An 18755-nucleotide genomic window follows, 5' to 3' on the forward strand; every position below is an offset into this window, starting at 1 on the left:
TAAAGTACTTCATCACTTATCAAAACAAGCAGATTTTTATTCATGACACCACATCTAGTCAACTGATTCTTTAATAACCTGTTAGAGCTGTCAATCAATCTGTGAACTTACACTGTTCTAGGATAATAAGAGGATGTGTAAATCAGCTAAGCATTCATAGTCACTTGATGATGGCCTTAGAACTGATGCCAATAAACAGTTATTGTAATTTGTAGGACAGATATTTTCTCTTCTCACTGACATAGGATTAAATAAAGTAACATGGTCAAGCTGAGCTCATGGTACTTACTTATGAGGGTCACGCATTGCCTGGTTTCCCCTAAAAATTGAATTTGTTGTAAATGTGGGTTGGGTCTTTGATCCTGTTCCTACCCACTGTTGTCAAGCATCTGTAGAGTCTCCATGACTTGTGAAAGTCCAGTCCTTAATGTTAAAAGACAGATGTCACAACAATATTTAGGAATGGAGAAAGAACATAGTCTTGGTTTTCTGGGATGTAGTCCTAGTTGTTTAGTCAAATATTGGTCCTGCTAACTCTCACTCCTCACACCACATCACCCCACCTCTCACACAATATTCCTCATGCAATATCCTTGCCAACTCATACCTCTCAACTCAGCTGCCAAAGACTCTCATTTCCTGGGCACTGACATGTCCCCCAGTCCCCCCCATCGAACACATTTTGCCTTTGTGCCCTTTATCTCAACTCTTCTGGTCTCTGGAACAATACACCAGTCAGCTTAACATTAGTCATAGGGCAAGAAGTTAGTCTCCATTAAAGGAGAAAATTGAAAAAAACATGGAAACGAAAAGTACAAGGGAAAATAGTCAGCCGTTTAGGCTTATAAATGTGAAAGACTTACTCGCTCAATTTCATTGAATTCTAGACATGGTAGGTGCAGTAAGAAGAAATGCTTGAGGAATTGAGAACCAGTGGTCACAATCTAAGGATGCAGAGTAAGCCATTTAGGACTCAGATGAGGAGAAATTTGTGTGAAAGCAGTCGATTGTGAAACATTTTTGATTTCAAGAAGGAGTTGAATATAGCACAACAAAGCATTAATAAGCTTGCAGAATGGGCAGTTAATTAGCAAATGAATTTCAAGGTTCATTTTAATTAGAAAACTGGAAATCACATTTTGGAAATAAGTATACCTACATGGGGTACAAGAGCAAAGATCTGAAAGTACGAACACACTAAGCACTAAAATTTGCCATGCCTGCCAATATGGCACTTGTGAATCCAAATTAAGCACTGAGGCATATTTTGGCAAGGATATTATTGAAAAGTAGAGAAATTATGCTAAATCTATGTTAAACTTTGATCAGATTACACTTAAAGTACTGTGTACAGTTCTGGTTGGCATGCTTTTGGCAACACAAATCTTAAGTATGGCTGAAAAAGATACATTTTGCCAAAGCATCGTGCATCTATGAGGACCATTTTAAAAATAACAATGTATCATGACCAGTATTTTGTTTGTGCAAGAGGAGAAGGCTAACTAGTTAGTAAATGGACTCTGGTCAGTAGAGATTATACCATTCAAATACATCTGTTGGATGGTGACTGACAGTTCACTGCCAAGCTTTAGTTTTAAATCAGGCAGGTTGACCCTGACTGGTTAAGGCCTTGAGGAATGAAACAGAGAATGGCTATCACTTATTTTGTTGAGTTGACACATTGTGGAGATATTGAGAGTGTGCTGTTGGAAAAGCGCAGCAGGTCAGGCAGCATCTGAGGATCAGGAACATTTCTGATGAAGGGCTTATGCCCGAAACATCGATTCTCCTGCTCCTTGGATGCTGCCTGACCTGCTGTGCTTTTTCAGCACTACACTTTCGACTGATCTCCAGCATCTGCAGTCCTCACTTGCTCCACATTGTGTATATATGTTTTTCTTGTGTATTATTATACATATGTTCCAGGAACCCTTTCAAAAGGATATCAAGGCATTGAATAGTGTGCAAAAATATGATAAGGACAATGCCAGAACTGAGTGCTAATCTAATAGACATTATTTTTAATTTATGTAAAGTTTTGGTACATAGCAACAGTGTGTGTTTCTAATCAAGTTTCATGAGCAAGCTCAAAACTATAGGCAACAAATTAGGGTTTTGCCTAAACCCCAGAAATAGTGCGAATGAGGAATTCACACAACAGAGACTAGCTGAGGTGAATGTTACACATGCATTCCAGTCAAAGCTAGCTAAGCTGATGAGGGGAGAAGGAATGAAAATTAACCTAATGGAGGCAAAAATAGAAATTGCTGGAAAAGTACAACAGGTCTGGCAGCGTCTTTGGAGAGAAATCTGAGTTAATGTTTCATGTTGAGTGAGAGGGCCAGATTATATTTCATAATTCACCTACTGGAGTTTGGTAAGCAATTAGATTAGTTTTCCTGCAGAATGGAAACAGGCCCTTCAGCCCAACAAGTCCACACCAACCCTCCAAGAGTAACCCAGCAAGACCCATTCCCATGCATCTACCCCTGACTAATGCACCTAATCTATACATCCCTGAACACTATGGGCAATTTAGCTTGGTCAATTCACCTGGCCCACACATCTTTGGATTGTGGGAGGAAACCCACCCAGACACAGGGAGAATGTGCAAACTCCACACAGACAGTCACCCAAGACTGGAATTGAACCTGGGTCCTTGGCACTATGAGACAGCAGTGCTAACCACTGAACCAACACGCTGCCCTAAATAAGAGGAGGAAGGACAATAAAAGCATGGACTGTTGGGCTGAATAGACTCTGTTTTAGCTGCAGGTTCTTCGTAATTCCATACGCTTGTGTAGCTTGTCAACTCCAAATAGGAACCCTGTTTTCTAGGGTTGTCAGATTTTTAGTTATTTTATTTGATTCCCCTTGGAATATCCTACCCTGAAATTAAAGGAGTGAACACCAACACCAACTTCCACACTGACATTCAGGTGCTATTTACAGAGTCGAAGTAATAATCATAGCCATGTGAGGCAATCAGAGAAGTTGTTTTCATCCTAGTCAGGGGACTAAAATTTATTCTCGTATCATGACACAGTATTCATGCATTCAGCATTTGCAGCTGAGGCATTTTTTTTACTCAATCCTGGTTTAGCTTTGTTTCAGGAATCTAGCCAATGCTAAAGAGAGGTGATTCATGCTGTAAGTGAAGTCAGTTTTTTTGTTAGCAATACTATGCATCGATACAAAATGAAAAGCAACATGAATGCTAAATTATTCATTTATAAAACCTCAAATATTGCAAACAGTGAAATCTGATGAATGTTTGTGCATAGGAGATAGTGAGGATTACAGATGCTGGAGAGTCAGAGTCCTCAAAGTGTTGTGCTGGAAAAAGCACAGCAGGTCAGACAGCATCTGAGGAGCAGGAGAGTCGACGGTTTGGGGTGGACCTTTCATCCCCTCACCTTGACCTCCTTCCACCTATCGCATTTCCAACGCCCCTCCCCCAAGTCCCTCCTCCCTACCTTTTATCTTAGCCTGCTGGACACACTTTCCTCATTCCTGAAGAAGGGCTTATGCCCGAAACGTCGATTCTCCTGTTCCTTAGATGCTGCCTGACCTGCTGCGCTTTTCCAACAACACATTTTCAGCTCTGATCTCCAGCATCTGCAGTCCTCACTTTCTCCTAGGACATTAGTTAGGCCACTTTTGAAATACTGCATTCCGTTCGGGTCTCCCTGCTAGATGTGTGACCCTTGAAAGATGTGTGACCCTTGAAAGGGTTCAGAAGACATTTACAAGGATGTTGTGAGGGTTGGAAGATATGAGCTACAGGGAGATACTGAATAGGCTGGGGTTATTTTCCCGGGAACATTGCAGCCTGAGGGATGACCATATAGAAATGAGTGACATAGATAAGTGAACATTCAGTGCCTTTTCCCCACGGAGAACCAGCAGTATTTAAAGAAGTTATCAGCAGCCATCATGTTAGCTGCTGAATGACAGTCTGCTGCTGTGATTGTTGAAGTGTTGAGTCGTTTCTAGATATCTCTAAAGTTGCGGTAGTCTGTAGCTCCAGGATTCTGTACAAACCGCTTGCTGCTCATGTTTGATTTGAACCTTGGGTGCCTGTCTGTGTGGAGTTTGCACATTCTCCCCACGTCTGCGATGGTTTCCTCCACTTTTTCCAAAATCCAAAGATGTGCAGGTTAGGTGAATTGACCATGCTAAATTGCCTATAGTATTCAGGGATATGTAGGCTAGGTGCATTAGTCAGGGGTAAATATAGGATAAGGGAATTGGGTCTAGGTGGGTTACTCTTTGGAGGGTCAGTGTGGACTTGTTGGACGAAATGGCCTGTTTCCACACTGTAGGGATTCTATGAATGCTGTCATGTGTATTCCCACGGGTGCAATAATGGGAAAGGAAAATTTGGTTCTCAGCAAGCTGCCATACCCACCCAACGTCTTTTCGGTCACCAGGTGTAGATCTCACCTTTATCCTCTAAATTGCTGTATAATGTCGACATCTGTAATGCTAGCTGTGTGTAAGAATCTGGATCCTTCTACACTGTTATCTCACTCTTTCATCTCATGTTCTTTCACCAGTTTCTGAGGGGGTTGCCCTGGATATGTGAAAGAAGAAAGGCAACAGGTAGGGTTATAATGGATTGAGGGGGGCAAAGGCAGTAGGTATTTGTGAACACTACTTACAGCTAGTAGTTTGGAATGTGTGTTGGATGAGAAAAAGGCAGGATCTGGAACGAGGCGGTAGATGTATGGGTAACACCACATTTGATGGATTGGGTCCCTCTGCTAGCTACAGTCTTAACAATGACACAGCAACAATGTCAGAAATGGCTTCCTCCAGTTGGGTATTGACATGGCTGTGCTTGTTCCTGCCATCCAGCTCCAGATGTCTACCAACATCTCTGCAAGAGAGATGAAAGTGCTTTAGTGAATGTGGCACAATGTATTTGAATAGTTAGCAGTATGTGCAAGTTGTGAGGTGTAGGTGTGGTCATGGTATGAGATGGTGGAGTGAAGCTGTGTGTTTCTTTTCAATGATAGCTCCTGTTGGCAATTGAGCAATAATTTCCGTCCCCTTGCTGCATTCAGCATAGTGTGATGTCAGTGATGCAGTTCTTAGGATATTTGACCTTAACCATTTGTGTGAGGGTACTGAATGTTTTGCAGTACAGTACTCCAGATCTGACATTACTCAGACAGGCTATCTGATCCCAAATTTGCATAATTTGGAGGATTGATGTCCAATCAACCTGTGCTTATAAGATATCTCTTCTCCTCTGTGCACTTCCTGCCCAAGGTATCTTCGCCAGCCATTTCCCCTGTGTGTTATGTTCACTCTTGTCAGTTAGACTCACTTTTCGAAACAGTATCGGGTCCAGGTACAATGTGCTTCCGCTTTAAGAAGAGCTGGTTCTTGAGAAGCAATACAGGTGAGTGTTTAGTGAAGCTGGCCTTGCACAGACTTGCACACTTGCTGCATGTAGCCTTTGAACAGCACTCTTTGTACTGGCTGCACCCAGTAATCTTTAGAATGAGTAGACAGCACAATGTTGCCAGGGTTGTGGAGGTAAGATCAACATGGTGATATCAATAAGTTTCATCCCACCATCGTACTCACCATGGACTACTCTTTAGAATCAGTCTCGTTCTTGGACACAAATATCTCCATGCAGGGCGGACATCTCAGTCCTGGGCTTTTGCTCAAGACGTTGATTTTCCTGCTCCTCGGATATTGCCTGACCTGCTGTGCTTTTCCAGCACCACTCTAATCTTGACTCTGATCTCCAGCATCTGCAGTCCTCACTTTTGCCTACCTCAGTCTCTCACTCTACCGCAAGCCCACGGATTACCTCACAATGCTACACTTGTCTAGCTTCCGATCTAAACATATTAAAAAAGCCATCCCCTGCGGACAAGTCCTATGCATACACAGGATCTGTTCAGGTGAGGAGGAACGTGAAAGACATCTAATGGTGTTGAAAGACGCTCTCATAAGAATGGGATATGATGCTTAACTTATTGATCGTAAGTTCTGACATGCTGCAGCAAAAAACTGCAATGACTTCCTACCGATACAGGTTACAACTGATAGGGTACCCTCCATGGTCCAGTGCTTCCTAGGAACGGAGAGACTCTGGCATGTTCTTCGCAGCCTACAACACTTTATCGTAACGGTGATAATAAGCACCTCGCCAAGGTCTTCCCTATGTCTCCAGTTCTCACTGTCAAACAACTGCCAAATCTTAAACAGACCATTGTTCGCAGCAAACTGCTCAGCCTTCAGGACAACATTGGCCGCAGCACCATACAAGCATGTCATGGCGACCACTGCAGGACATGACAGATCATCGTTACGCATGGGTACACCACCCACCACGTGCACGGCAAATACTTATGTGACTTGGCCAATATTACACACTGTGGGCAAGGATGCTCCAAGGCATTTTTTTTGGTGGAGCCATGCAGATGCTATGACAATGGATGAATTGACACCACGCGACAATCACCAGACAAGGATATGTCCTCTCAGCAGTCAAGGATATTTAGACTTGGATTTTTGGCTAAACGTCCTCCAAGGCAGACTTCAGGAAGCACAACAACACAGAATTACCGAGCAGAGGCTGACAACCAAGTTCAGTACCCATGAGGACAGCCTCAACCGGGATCTTGGATTCATGTTGCAATACAGGTGACCCTATCACACTGTCTACTCTTACACACTCACTCACACACATGCACACATACTCACACATACACAGACCCTCTCTCATACACAGGCTCTCTTTCTCTCATACACACACAGATACTCACTCACATGCACTTATACTCATGCACACACACATACTCCCTCATACTCGCACATGCTCTGTTTCAAGGACACACACAAACATGTACATACATATACACCCTCATGCTCACACACAGACTCTCTCAAATACGTACATCACACATGCACATACATATACTCTTTCACGCTTGCGCGCGTGCACACACATATACTCTTTCACACTTGCGCGTGTGCACACACACACACGTCTATGGGGGGAATTTTCATTTGCAGATATGTATTGCAGATGCATTCCATTTTGTTCAAAAACACATAATTTGTAGTCATGATTTGGAGATGCCGGTGTTGGACTGGGGTGTACAAAGTTAAAAATCACACAACACCAGGTTATAGTCCAACAAGTTTAATTGGAAGCACACTAGCTTTCGGAGCGACGCTCCTTCATCAGGTGATAGTGGAAGTCAATCCTAACACAGAATTTATAGCAAAAATTTACAGTGTGATGTAACTGAAATTATACATTGAAAAATTGATTGTCTATTAGGCCTTTCATCTGTTAGAATACAGTGATAGTTTCACTTCTTTCATGTGTAAATCACAAAACCTTTTTTTTAAAAAGTTGCATTCTCGGGTTAGCTGTTAACAATGGTGATAGCTAGACAATATGTTGAAGGTGTTGGCCCTCTGTGTTCTCTGTGCCATGATGTTTAGATTGATTCTAATCTAAAAAGTGAGGTAACGGAGTTTTACATAAATTCATGCAGTTTTTGAGGTCAGAGTTCTACATGAATGCATGCAGTTTTTGAGCAAAGTACAATGTAACCCTGCAAGTACAAATTCAGCCCACAAAATATGTGCGTGCATGTGGGTCTTTGTCTGTCTATGTGTGTGTGTCTGCCTGGGTTGTGGATTGTGAGTGTGAGAAAGTGTATGTGTGTGTAGTGAGTGCAGAGTGTCTTAAGTCTGTGAGGGGATGCATGTGTGAGTGCGGGAGTGTGTGTGTCTGTAAGGGTGTGTGTGGGTGTCTGTGTGCGCATCTGTGTGTATGTTTGTCCGTGTGTATGTGTGTATAGGAGTGCCTGTGTGTGTGTGAGAGTGTGTGTGTATAGTGCAATGGTGGTCACCTGTAATGTGACATGAACCCATGGTCCCGGTTGAGGCCCTCCCTATGGGTACCGAACTTAGCTATCAGCCTCTGCTCGGCCACTTTCCTCTGCTGCCTGTCCCGAAGACCACCTTGGAGGATGGGTGACCCGAAGGTCCGAGGCTGAATGTTCTGGATCACTGAAGTGTTCCCCAATTGGGAGGGAACCCTCCTGTCTGTTGATTGTTGTGTGATGCCCATTCATCTGTTGTCGTAGCCTTTGCCAATCTGCAAGCAACTGCCAATCTCCAAACACCATCCTAAAACTCATCCGCTTTATCCTTGATCACAACGTCTTCACCTTTGACAACCAGTTCTTCATCCAGATACATGGAACAGCCATGGGGACCAAATTTGCATCCCAATATGCCAACAGTTTTATGCACAGGTTCGAACAAGATTTCTTCTTTATGCAGGACCTCCAACCAACTTTGTACACCAGGTACATTGACGACATTTTCTTCCTCTGGACCCATGGCGAGGAGTCACTGATAAAACTATACAGTGATATCAACAAGTTTCATCCCACCATCAAACTCACCATGGATGACTCACGACTATCTGTGTCATTCTTGGACACATGCGCCTCCATCAAGGATGGACACCTCAGCACCACACTCTAATGCAAACCCACAGACAACTCACAATACTACACTTCTCCAGCTTCCAGCCAAAACATATTAAAACAGCCATCCCCTATGGACAAGCCCTATGCATACACCGGATCTGCTCAGATGAGGAAGAATGTGACGGACACCTAGAAGTACTCAAGGATGTCCTCACAAGAACGGGGTACGATGCTCAACTCATCGACTGCCATTTCCGACGTGCCACAGCAAGAAACTGTAATGACTTCCTCAGGAGACAGACACGTGCTGCAACCGGCAGGGTACCCTTCGTTGTTCAGTAGTTTCCAGGAGATGAAAAATTACGCCATGTTCTTCGAGACCTGCAACACATTATCAATGAGGATGAGCACCTCACCAAGACCTTCCCCACACCTCCACTACTTGCCTTTAAACAACTGCCAAACCTCAAACAGATCATTGTTCGTAGCAAGCTGCCCGGCTCTCAGGACAACTCCGTACAACCCTGTCACGGTAGACGTTGCAAGACGTGTCAGAGTGTGGACATAGATACCACCATTATGCGTGGGGACACCTCCCACCTTGTACATGGCAGGTACTCATGTGACTCAGCCAACGTTGTCTACCTTTACGTTGCAGGCAAGGATGCCCGGAGGCATGGTACATTGGGGAAACCGAGCAAAGGCTACGACAACGGATGAATGGGCATCGCACAACAATCAACAGACAGGAGGGTTCCCTCCCAGTTGGGGAACACTTCAGTGGTCCGGGACATTCAGCCTCGGACCTTCGGGTGACCATCCTCCAAGGTGGACTTCGGGACAGGCAGCAGAGGAAAGTGGCCGAACAGAGGCTGATAACTAAGTTCAGACACTCTGCACTCACTACACACACACATACACTTTCTCACACTCACAACCCCCAACCCAGACAGACACACACACATAGACAGACAAAGAACCACATGCACACACATATTTTGTGGGCTGAATTTGTACTTGCAGGGTTACATTGTACTTTGCTCCAAAACTGCATGCATTCATGTAGAACTCTGAGCTCAAAAACTGCATGAATTTATGTAAAATTCCGTTATCTCACTTTTTAGATTAGAATCAATCTAAACATCATGGCATAGACAGAGAACACAGGGGGCCAACAACCTCAACATATTGTCTAGCTATCACCATTGTTAACAGCTAACCCGAGCATGCAACATTTTAAAAAAAGGTTTTGTGATTTACACATGAAAGAAGTGAAACTATCACTGTATTCTAACAGATGAAAGACAATCAATTTTTCAATGTATAATTTCAGTTACATCACACTGTAAATTTTTGCTATAAATTCTGTGTTAGGATTGAGCCCTCCACTACCACCTGATGAGGGAGCGTCGCTCCGAAAGCTAGTGTGCTTCCAGTTAAACCTGTTGGACTATAACCTGGTGTTGTGTGATTTTTAACATAATTTGTAGACAGTCAGTCAATGTGGCATTTTATAAATTCCTACTTTGGAAGTAAAACTAGTCTGACTCCAGGTTAAGACACAAATAGATTCTCAACAAGGCCTCACACCTAAAATGCATTACTGACCTGAGATGTCATCTCTTTTATACTGATAAAATCTCAAATTATCTCACACCAGTGACTTGAAAGAATTTCTGGGATTTGCATATTAATCAATCAAAACTGCATCTCCATTCTAAATGATTAAAGACTCAACAACCAATTTAGGTTTGTTCAATGCATTCATATCAGTTGTATGACCCTTTGATCTTTTACTTATAAATCCTGCTTCTGATGTCTCCTCTCTGACTGGCTCCTGAAGAAGGAGTGAGACTCCCAAAGCTTGTGTTTACAAATAAACCTGCTGGACTATAACCTGATGTTGTGTGATTTTGAGCAGGTTGCAAACAGAATGTGGGTTAATCCTTTTGCCAGTTTCCTTGAGCTAACAAATGTTGCTCCCCATAACCGTCTCAGGGAAGTAAAATTAAAACAGATTTTACAGCCATCCATGTAGTTTTTCCTGTCTCTTCGAAATCTTAAGAATTCAATTGTTGTATTTCTGATTGTTTTGACTGTAGTGCCCCCATTTACATGATTGTTTTTTAGTTACATTCCAAAGAAGGAACGAAAGGTATGAAAGCAGAATTTAAAGGAACGGGAATTGCTGACAGGTCTGATCATATAGGACTGGAAAGAAAGAGCTAACATACAGTTTTCCATCAGATTTTGCCTCAGACACAAGATAGCAGCAGCAGGTAGGTTGAGGACAACTTGTTCCTCAGGTCCTCAAGAGGATATATTTCTCTAATAACGGCAGAGCAGTGCACATTACTGGGCAAAACCATCCCAGATCTATTAAAGACAAACTCTGAGCCAACCAACAGGCCTCTTCAAAACACTTGCAAATTGAAATATAAAACAGAAGCAGCTAATTGAAGGGAAAATTTGTAACACCATTACTGAACTTGTTAACGTCCGCAATTCTCAAATATTATTGCTGCTGATGGACTGAGGGCGTGAAAAATCACTTTTTACCATCATTTAGGTTTTTGTGTCCCCCTTCTCTATATTGTTTCTTTATGATCAGAGCTCTAACTCCATATCCTCAAAATTTCTAAGACTGCCTACTATCACCCCTGCAAAATCTAATTCTGAATCTCAGCCCATTTCAGTCTATCTGCTGCTGAACCCCTCACCCCTGTTTTGTTCCTTCCAAACTCTCCAGCATAGGCTGCCATTCCACACAACAAACGAACCACTTTGGCCCCTAAACTCCCGACTACTGTGCTCTTCTCTAAACTTGATTTCATTTAAAATTCTGATGTTCACATCCACATTTGTTTCGACGTATGTTTACCTGTGCCCAGGTTCACCATGATCTATATTGGCTTTTGGTCATGCAATGCATTGTTTTTAAAATATTCATCCCTCTATTTAAATTCCTCCATGGTTTCACCACTTACTATTGATGAAATATTCTTTAGTTCTATTATTATATTGGACATCCTCAATCTCATCTTCTATTTGCGGTTATGCTTTAAGCCGGTTGCTTACTAAGCTCTGGCATTCCCTCTCTTGACCTCTTTGTTTCTCTATTCTCTGTACAATCCTTAAACCTTACCACTTTGACCAAAGATTTGATCAGATTCCCTAGTGTATCTTTATCTGACTTGACATCAATTTGTGGCACTTCATGCTTCTATGAAGCAGCCCAGGCCATTTTGCAACTCTGATGTTGTTGTGTTGGTTTTTTTTTCCTCCCTTCTCTCTGTTACTATTTTTACTCTATTCATAGAATGTGTTGTCAGCATTTGTTTCCATTTCCAAATTACTCTTGAGAAGATGGTGGTGAGCTGCCTTCTTCAATCGCTGCAGTCTTTGTGGTGTTGGCAACTGAGTATCACATTAGGAAGTGAGTTCCAGGATTTTGACACAGCAACACTGAAGGACTGATGATATATCTCCAAGACAAAGTGGTGAGTGGCTTGGAGGAGAGCTTGCAGGTGGGATTGTTTCCTTGTATCTGCTGCTTTTGTCCTTCTAGATAGTAGTGGCAGTGGGTTTGGAAGGTACTATCGAAGGAGCCTGGGTGAGTTGTTATTTCTCAATTTCCATCATTATATGAAAGCTTTATTTGTCAGTGTCCAAGATAGATTGGGTTGTGATATTTGGTCGGCATGGACAGGTTGAACTGAAGGGTCTGTTTCCATGCTGAAAATCTCTATGACTGTATATTCAAAGCCTTGATATTCACCGCAATGCAGTGTAGGTGAGTGGCAGTGATAGAGGACTCTATAGTTAGGGGACAGATAGATTTTTCTTTGACTGTGGATGAGACAGCAGGGTGATGTAATTGCCTCCCTGGTGCCAGGGACAAGGATAACTCTAAGCAGAAACAGGACAGTCTGAAAAGGGGCGGGGGGGGGGGGGGGGGGGGGGGGGGGGGGGGGAGCGAGATTGGTGAAGCAGCCAGAGGTTGTTATTTGAATTAGTACTAATGACAGAGGCAGGAAGAGAGATGAGGTCCTGCAAAGGAAATTCAGGGAGTTAGGTAGAAGGTTGAAAACCAACACCTTGAGGATTGTAATCATGAGATTACTCCCTGTGCCATGTGCTAGTGAGGCCAGAACTAGGAAGATGAGAGGGTTGAATGTGTGGTTAGAGAGCTGATGTAGGAGGGATAGTTTCAGTTGTCTGGGTCTTTGGTATTTCTTCCAGGACAAGATAGATCTATGCAAGAAGGTTGGTTGCACCAAAATTGGAGGAGCACCAATAACCTTGCAGGGAGGTTTACTAATGCTACTTAGGAGAGTTTAAACTAGTAATATGGGGTTTGGAACTACAATAGTAGGTCAGCATGTGCATTGATTGAGGAGAATGTAGAGGTTAAGTCTCTCCACGCTTCAGGCTCTCTGCCTTTATTCCTGATGAAGGGCTTTTGCCCGAAACGTCAATTTTGCCTGTCCTCGGATGCTGCCTGAATTGCTGTGCTCTTCCAGCACCACTGATCCAGAATCTGGTTTCCAGCATCTGCAGTCATTGTTTTTACCTAAGTCAGAATAAGTCTAATAGGAAGAACAAATAGGTCAGGTAAATGAACACAATGGGACTGGCAGTCTGAAATATATTTATTTTAATGCAAGGAGTATAACAGGTAAGGCAGATTGGTTTAGAGCTTGGATTTGTACATGGAACCAAGATGTTGTAGCCATTATGGAAACTTGGTTAAGTGAAGGGCAGGACTGGCAGATCAAAGTTCCATGGTGTAGATGTTCCCAGGCATGATAGAGAGACATGTAAATGGGATGAAGGAGTTACATTACTGATTAGGAGAATCAGTTGAACTAAGAGTGGACTCATCCACTGAGGCTGCATGGATAGAATTCAGATTCTAGATTAGAGTAGTGCTGGAAAAGCACAGCAGTTCAGGCAGCATCGGAGGAGCAGGAAAATCGACGTTTCAGGCAAAAGCCCTTCATCAGGAATATGGAAAGAAAGATAGGCAGGTAGGACAAGTCATGGGGACAGTGCTGAGCTGGAAGTTTGGAGCTGGGGTGAGGTGGGAGAAGGGGAAATGAGGAAACTGATGAAGTCCACATTGATGCCCTGGGGTTGAAGTGTTCCGAGGTGGAAGATGAGGCATTCTTCCTCCAGGCCTCAGGTGGTGAGGGAGTGGGTTTGAAGGAGGCCCAGGACCTCTATGTCCTCGGCTGAGTGGGAGGGGCCCCCAACGCCTCATCTTCACCATGGATATCCAATCCCTCTACACCTCCATCTGCCATGACCAGGGCCTCCAAGCCCTCCATTTCTTACTCTCCTGACATCCCCAACAGTACCCTTCCACCGACACTCTCATTCATTTGGCTGAACTGGTCCTCACCCTCAACAACGTCTCCTTTGAATCCTCCCACTTCCTCCAGATCAAAGGGAGAAACAAATATGTCAGCAGATGAAGGCAAGATGTTAAAACAACAGGGTTGTTGTGGTTAAGTGATTTTAGCTTACTAATATTAATTGGGACCCTGTTAGTCTTAGGAGCTTAGTTGGGGCAGAACTTGGTCAGGGCATCCAGAATGGTTTCTTGAAACAATACGTAGATAGTTGAATTAGGGAAGGGACCGTACCAGATGTACTAAAGAATGAGCCGCATACATTTTTTCAGAAGTTTCAGAAGGAACAGCATTTTGGGAACAGTGTTATGATAGTCATGGATAGAATAAAACTGGTCCTTGAATGAAAATCCTAAATTGGACGAAGGCTAATTATAACAGTATTAGACAAAAACTATAGAAATTAGATTGGAGGGTGTCTATTTGAGGGTAAATCCACATCTGACATGTATGAGTTTTATAACAGCCAGTTGATCAGAGTTCAGGACCAGCATGTTTCTGTGAGGATGAAAGATAAAGATGACAATTCATGAACTCTGGATGGCAAGAGATATTGCAAGTTTTGTCAAAAAGCAAAATGAATCACATGTAATGTTTAAGGCCCTTGAGGAACATAAAGGAAGGAAGAAAGAGCTTAGACAAAGAATTAGGAGAGCTGAAATGGGCCACAAGATATACTTGGCAAGTAGAATTATGGAGCATTTTAGGGCATTTAACATGTAGATTAGGAGCAAAAGGGTAGCCAGGAAAGGGTTGGTGCACTCAAGGTGCACGAGAGAATTTATGTCTGATGGTAGAGAAAATGGGTGGGGTCCTTATTGAATGACATTGGTATTCACCAACAAGAAGGACGTGGATGATGGTCAGATTAGGGAGGGGTATGTTGATATTTGAGGGCACATCGATATTAAGGAGAAAGAAGTGCTGGGAGTCTTGGAAAAGCATTCAGGCAGTTAAGTCCTCATGGTCTGATGCAATCCATTCCAAGGTATTCAGGGAGGCAGGGAAGAGATTACTGGTGAATTGATAGAGATCTTTATAGTTTAGAATGTTAAATGCAAGAGGAAAGTATGCAGTAAATAGTATATATGGGGCATTGACATACAGAGGACTCTGCTCCCTGAAAGCGGCAACACTAGTGCATAAGGAGTTATAGAAAGCATACAGCATACTTGCCTTCATCAGTTGAGACATTGAGTGTAAACATTGGCAAGTCATGTTGCAGCTGTATAAAACTTTAGTTTGGCCATATTTGGAATCTAGTATGCAGTTTTGGTTGATCCACTACAGGAAGGATGTTGAGATTTTGAATATTGTGCAAAAGAGTTATTACAAGGATTATTTGTTCCTGGGATGTGGGCATCACTGGCTCGACAGCATTTATTGCCTATCTTTAATTGCCCAGAGGGTAGTTAAGACTCAACCACATTGTTGTGGGTCTGGAGTCACATGTAAGCCAGATCAAGTAAGGAGAGCAGTTTCCTTCCCTAAAAGACATTAGTGAATCAGATAGGTTTTTCCAACAATCGGCAATGGATTCATGATTATCATCAGACTCTTAATTCCAGATTTTTTTTATTGAGTTCAAATTCCTCCATCTGCCATGGCAGGATTCATACCCAGATTACCTGGGTCTCTGGATTAACTCTCCAGCAATAATACCACTAGGCCATTGCCTCCCCTGTGGCCTGGATTGGAGTGTATTAGCTCCAATAGGATAGGTTGAACAAGAGACTGTTTTTGTTCGAATGTTGGAGGTTGAGGGGTGACCTGATAAAGGTATATAAAATTATGAGAGACATGTTTAGGGTGGATAGTTGATGTTATTTTTACCCCAAGGTGGAAGTGTTAAATACTAGCAGCCATAGATTTAAGGTGATGGAGGAAAAGGAGTTATGTGAAGCAAGGTTTTTACACAGAGTGTGGTAGGTGACTGGAATGTGGCCTGGGGAAATGGTGGAAGTAGATGCAGTAGTACAGTTTAAGAGGCATTTAGAAAGGCACCTGAACAGGCAGGGAACAGCAGACATCATGCGAGATTAGTTTAGAATGGCATCATGGTCGGTACAGACATTGTGGCCCAAAGGTTTGCTTCTGTACTGCATTGTTCTACGTTATATGACTATAAGACCAAAAAATATAGGAGCAGAATTAGGCCATTGAGCCCAGTGAGTCTGCTCTTCCATTTGATTATGGCTACATTGCCCAACCCAAATCTCCTGCCTTCTCCCCATAATTCCTGATCCCCTTACCAATCAATAAACTATTTATCTCTTCCTTATATATACTCAATGACTTGGCCTTCAAAGACCTTTGTGACATGAGTTCCAAACATCAACTCCCTGGTCCTTCTAAACTCTGTCCCAGACCCAGATTTCTGAACTACATCTCATATGACAAGCCCTTCATCCCTGGGGTTATTCTTGTTAACCACCTCTGAACCTGTCCAATGCCAGCATTACTTAGATAAAGGGCTCAAAACTGCTCACATTTTCCAAATGTGGTCTGACCATAGCTTTATACAGTCTCAGCAGTACATCTCTGTTCTTGTTTTCTAGCCCTCTTGGAATGAATGCCAACATTGCATTTGCCTTCCTAACCGCCAAGTAAATGTGCATGTTAACCTTAAAAGAATTCCAAGTTAAGACTCCCAAATCTCTTTGCATTTCAGATTCCCAAAGCCTTTCACTATTTAACAATTAGTCTATGCCTCTGTTCTTCCTACCACAATATATAACCTCACAATTTACTACATTATATTTGATCTGTTACTTCTTTGCCCATTTGCCTAGCATATCCTCTGCAGTCTCCCCACTTCCTCAACACTAACTGACTCCCCACCTACTTCTGTGTCATCTGCAAACTTACCAACAAATGCCCTCAGTTTCTTTCCCCAGACCATTAATGTGTCACGTGACCACAGTGTGGTCCCAACACTGACTCCTGCAGACTTCCATTAGCCATTAGCTACCATCCTAAAATAGACACCTTTATCCATACTTTCTGCTTTCTACCAGTTAGCCAATCCTCTGTCCATATCAGTACTTTACTCCTGACATGATGGTGTGTTATCTTATTTAGCAGTCTCTGTGCAGCATCTTGTCAAAGCTTCTGGAAATCCAAGTAGATGATGTCCACTACCACTCCTTTGTCTAACTTGATCAAAGAATTCTAATAGAGAGTTAGGATGCCATGTTACAACTGTACATGACATTGCTAAGGCCACATTGGGAGTACTGCATCCAATTCTGGTCACCCTGCTATAGGAAGGATGTTATTAAACTGGAAAGGATGCAAAAAAGATTTATAAGGATGTCACAGACACTGGAAAATTTCAGTTGTAAGGAATGGCTCGATAAGCTGAGACTTTTTACAGTGGAAGATTGGAAGCTGAAGGGTGACCTCATCGAGGTTTATAAAATCATGAGGGGCATAGATAAGGTGAATTACCAAGTTCTTTTCCCCAGGGTAGGGGAGTCCAAAACTAGAAGCCATAGGTTTAAGGTGAGATGGGAAAGATTTAAAAGGGACCTAAGGGGCAACTTTTTCGCACAGAGTGTGGTGCATGTATGGAATAAGCTGCCAAAGGAAGTGGTAGAGGCAGGTACAATTACAACATTTAGAAGTTATTTAGCATGTATATGGATAGGAAAGGTCTAGAGGGCTATGGGTCAAATGCAGGCAAATTAGACTAATTCAGTTAAGGAAATCTGGTCAGCACAGACAACGGTGTATTTCCATGGTGTTTCCCTTTATGACTCTATTTGTCAGGTATGACCTCCCATTGATGAAGCTGTGATGATTCTGCCCAATTTTAACCTTGCACTTCCATGCATGCCACAATCGCATCCTTAATAATGAACTGTAAAATTTTAACAATGACTGAGGTCAGGCTAACCAGCCTATAGTCTTCTACCTCCCTCCCTGCTTAAATAGAGGTACTACATTCAACATTTTCCAGTTCTCTGGGACCCCCTCTAACTCCAGTGATTCCTGAAAAATTACCATCAATGCCCGTACAATCCCCTTAGCTATCTTCTTCAGAACTCTGGTCCGGGTGATTTATCCATCTTCAGGTCTTTCACCTTTCCCAAGGCCTTTTGCTTAATGATGGCCACTACACTTACCTCAGCTCCCGGCTCTCTTGAAGTTCTGATATGTTGCTGATGTCTTCCACTGTGAAAACTGAGAAAATTCAGTTGAGTGAAGCTTTAACATCCAGTAGAAAGGACTGCTTACTCCACCTTCACATCATAGCCCACCTCAGTCTAATCTCCAACCAACAGTCACTAAAGCCTGCACTTAATTCTGAACTTGACTATTCCATTTCGTTCCTGCTTAACTTTACATTTTCCATCTGAATAAACTTGAGGCCACGCTGCTTCCCATGTATTTTTCTACATCGAACTCAGCTAACCTATCGCCCTGTTGACTCAGATTGGTTCTGATCCACCAAACTGATAACATATTTATTCTTATGTTATTTTTAAAAATCAGTTCACAGTTTTCACCCCACTGGTGTCAAAATGGAAACAACAAATGCTGCAGATCACAGGAGGTCAAAAAGCATCCATGGAGAGAGCAAGCTAACCTTTTGAGTCTAGATGACTCTTTATAATGGTTTCTGTCTCACAGCCCTTCACCCTAAATTCTCTATCCCACTTATTCCAGCCATTTAGTGTCTATCCCATTGCTTACTGCACCATTGATGGCCATGTTGTCGCTATCTGGGTTCCATGCTCAGAAATCTTGATTTCTCACCATATTCATTCATTCATATCCACTGCTTCCTCCATTACCAAACACATTTTGTCCTCTTGATCTTTTTGTCCTTTAAGGCTACCCTCAAACACAACTCTTC

The 18755-nt window shown here is 42.7% G+C and overlaps 1 protein-coding gene across 2 annotated transcripts in view; it reads left to right on the top strand.

Annotated features, from left to right (window-relative positions):
- LOC122550548 (glypican-6-like) overlaps window positions 1-18755 on the top strand; it is a 1024831-nt gene that overhangs the window by 74520 nt on the left and 931556 nt on the right. The window contains exon 1 of one of the 2 annotated variants that reach the window (XM_043691450.1): window positions 11861-11980. The exons of the other annotated variant lie outside the window; for it this stretch is intronic. The gene's annotated coding sequence lies outside the window, so the exon portion shown is untranslated. Of the gene's footprint in view, window positions 1-11860; window positions 11981-18755 lie in introns of those variants that run through there. 2 annotated transcript variants of the gene reach the window in all.

Source organism: Chiloscyllium plagiosum, chromosome 6 (genome assembly GCF_004010195.1).
Source record: "Chiloscyllium plagiosum isolate BGI_BamShark_2017 chromosome 6, ASM401019v2, whole genome shotgun sequence".
Classification (NCBI taxonomy): domain Eukaryota; kingdom Metazoa; phylum Chordata; class Chondrichthyes; order Orectolobiformes; family Hemiscylliidae; genus Chiloscyllium; species Chiloscyllium plagiosum.